Raw genomic sequence first — 2,920 nt, 5'->3', positions numbered from 1 at the left:
GGTGGTGATCAGTTTGCTATAGAGCTCTCCTGATTCTGTGCCTTCTTGTTTCTCTGCCACCCATCTTTTCTTCAGTCTTTTTCTTCCAGCAGCTTCAGAGAGGCTTGCTTCTGTAACAGGCTGGCTTTTAAAGGTGAGTGAGCACTGTGGGACCTAACTCCTCTTTTCGTGTTTCCTAAATGTAATCCAACCCACTTAGGCTAAACACAACAAGAGGTTTGGTTTCTAAACCTACAGTTAAAGATGCAGGTAAGTCTCTCAGAGAGACTAGCATAACCAATTGTGTTAGTTATCAATGCTGTGTAACAAGTTGCCCTTCAAAGCTTAGTTGCTTAAAACCACCGCTTCAAGCCTAGGAGTCGGTGAGCTGGCAATTGTGACTACTCTCAGCTGTTTTCCTTGCTCCCTTCACTCTCTTGGGCAGCTATAGTCAGCAGTGATGCCTCACAGGACCTGCTTGCTCATGGACATCCTTGCTTGTTGAGGAATAGTGTGTTAACTGGGCCACAAATCTCCAGAGAGTGACGAGACAGTCCGTGCTCACATGATAATGTAACAGGCCTTCAGACTTCAGTAGGCCCCCCACAACACTGACGCCATGATGAAAGTACCATGCAGGCCAGGCCGTAAAACTCAGCACACAGACACCTGCCAAAATAAGAACAAAGATCTAATCTGTCAAAGTCTATAGCTCTGGGAAAGTCTCTAAATGTACTCACCTTGCTTTTTGGTTTCTAGAGTTCCACGGCAAGCTAACTGAAGTCTGTCAACCCAAGATACGGTTTTTGTGCTTAAAAGCTCACCCTGAGAAAGGCTCGGGGCTGCACTGGGATCTCAAACACCCAGTGCAGTCGCTGGCTAGCTAATATTTCTATTGGCTTAAACCCATGCTCTCCTCTGGGGGATAACCCCCAACAGTAGCTGGGTTCCGGGGACATGAAGGGAGGGCAAACACCAATGTACAAGGGCTTTCCAGGTCTCTGATTGTTCTAATGGTCACTAATGCCCTGTTGGCACAAACAAGCAATGTTCAGACCCAAGGGTCAGAGAAAAACGAACATAATTTTCTTGGTGAGATGAACTGGATGTCACTGTTGCTGTTTGCCAGGCATTTTACCACGAGTTCAGGGCTGGCTGGATCCCTTCAGTGTCATACTGTTGTAACCTGCGGAGAATAAAAACCACCATCTATTGGTCTACCTCAACTATGTGTGGGGGTGTGGGGGTGCTAAGCGGGTCAGAGGAGCCATCCCACCCCCCTGGCAGCGAGATGAGATCCAGGGGACTGCAAGTTAGAGACCCTGAAAATTGTCACCCCCGTCCCTCCCAGTACCGGTCTCAAGGGCAAATTGGCTGGACAGGAGGACCCTGGAGAAAAGCAAGACCTGAAAAAAAAAAGCCAAGTGCAAGCTGCTTCATTCCCCTCCCTCTGCGTCAGGGTCTGCGACTGGGGAGAGTGAGAGAAGCGGCGCACTCAGAACAGGGTAGGTCAGGGCTGCAGCCTCAGTTCGCTCTAAAAATAAAGCCTGCGAAGGGAGTGAAGGCTAATGCACCTGGAGGTGGAGCCATAGGTCAGGTGGGGAAAGCTTTTAAATGCACTATCTTGTATGGTCCTCAGTGGGGGGAAGGCTTGGTGACATTCCCCAAGCTCAAGGAGAGCGCCACCATGAGCGGGCCGCCTGCAGATCCAGACAGCAGTGGCCCTAACACCCCTTTCTAACCCTGTCTGACAGAAACATCAGGTCAAGCCTCTAAATTCCTCATATTGGTAGGTTCGGGAGAACGAAGAAGAGACTTTGACGAAGCAGAGTCCTTGTTCTGGAAGGCAGAGGTGACTTTGCCCACAGCACTCCAAACATTTTCTTTACTCCCTCAGTCCAGTTGACACCATAAACCTGGCCAAGGATCGCAAGGTGAAGGCGCCCACCGGAAGAAAGATGGGCTCTGAGCCACGGACTGAGGCGTTGCTAAGCCTGCTGAGGGCTTGGGGGGACGCTGCCCAGAGGCCCTTTCCTTGTGGTTCCAGACAAATTAAAAACCTCCTTACCAGCCATTCACTCCGTGGAGGCCTCTTCCTTGCTCCGCAGGGGGCGGCTATGTTGCTGGAGATCTGGGAGGTGGGGGGCGGGAAGGGGGAGGCTGGGCCTCCCGGAGTTGGCGAGGAGGGGGGAACCGCAAGAATGGAAAGGGGCCCTATCCAGAAAAGATTGGCAGGCAGGGAGCGGGGGCAAAGTGCAGCCAGGTCACTGGCGGGGGGGGGGGCCATCAAGTAAGGGAGTGAGTGAAAGTTCCACTTCCAGACTCATTATGGAAGAGGCCTGAGCAGAGAGAGGCGGGAAGAACCCGGAGCAGAGAGAAAGGGGAAGTGGGACGCAGCAGAGAGCAGAAATGGTTCTTAGGGTGCGCGCACGCAGGACGAGGCGGTACCTCCTCCGTCGGGATCCCCCATTCTGAGACCTGGAAGCACACCTGCCCAGCCACTCCCAAAGAGGGGGAGTTAAATGCCCTATTAAGGGTGGGACGAATTGATTTTCCAAAGAAGCACAGCACCATTTCCTCCCAATGCCCTCTCCAGGCCTCCTTAATCTGCCCCGGAGGCAGCAGGTGACCTCTGCGCAGGCCCCCCGAGGCGCCTTTGTTCCTGGCCTTCTGTGCCTTGCCCGCCACTGCCTGCACCTGCGCCGCCCGGGCTCAGGTCCACCCTCGGCCGCTCGCGGGGTGCACCGAGCATGCCTTTGTACCCCGAAAGCCACCGCTCCTCCTCCCATTTGCTTTGGGCTGGACAATCACTAAGGGTTCCACTTTGACAGTAGTGGAAATCTACTCCCAAAAGGGGAATGGAGAGAGTGTACCCCGCAAATTTCATCTGGGCAGACCGATTTGGGACCCAGGCTACCAGGGCCGGCTGGAGCCTTCAGTC

At 53.4% G+C, this 2,920-nt stretch overlaps 1 long non-coding RNA gene across 1 annotated transcript; it reads right to left on the bottom strand.

The window, feature by feature from the left end:
• Positions 1–1,043: 1,043 nt before the first annotated feature.
• LOC311603360 lies at positions 1,044–2,357 on the bottom strand. The gene is made up of 2 exons (XR_014781069.1): positions 2,048–2,357; positions 1,044–1,165 (listed from the first exon to the last, which is right to left on the bottom strand). It is a non-coding gene; the product is annotated as an uncharacterized lncRNA (long non-coding RNA).
• Positions 2,358–2,920: the final 563 nt, after the last annotated feature.

The sequence above is a fragment of the Acomys minous genome (genome assembly GCF_964271855.1).
Source record: "Acomys minous genome assembly, chromosome: 8".
Lineage (NCBI taxonomy): Eukaryota > Metazoa > Chordata > Mammalia > Rodentia > Muridae > Acomys > Acomys minous.
The sequence above is the reverse complement of the archived record's forward strand: the minus strand, read 5'-3'. Positions and strand labels throughout refer to the sequence as shown.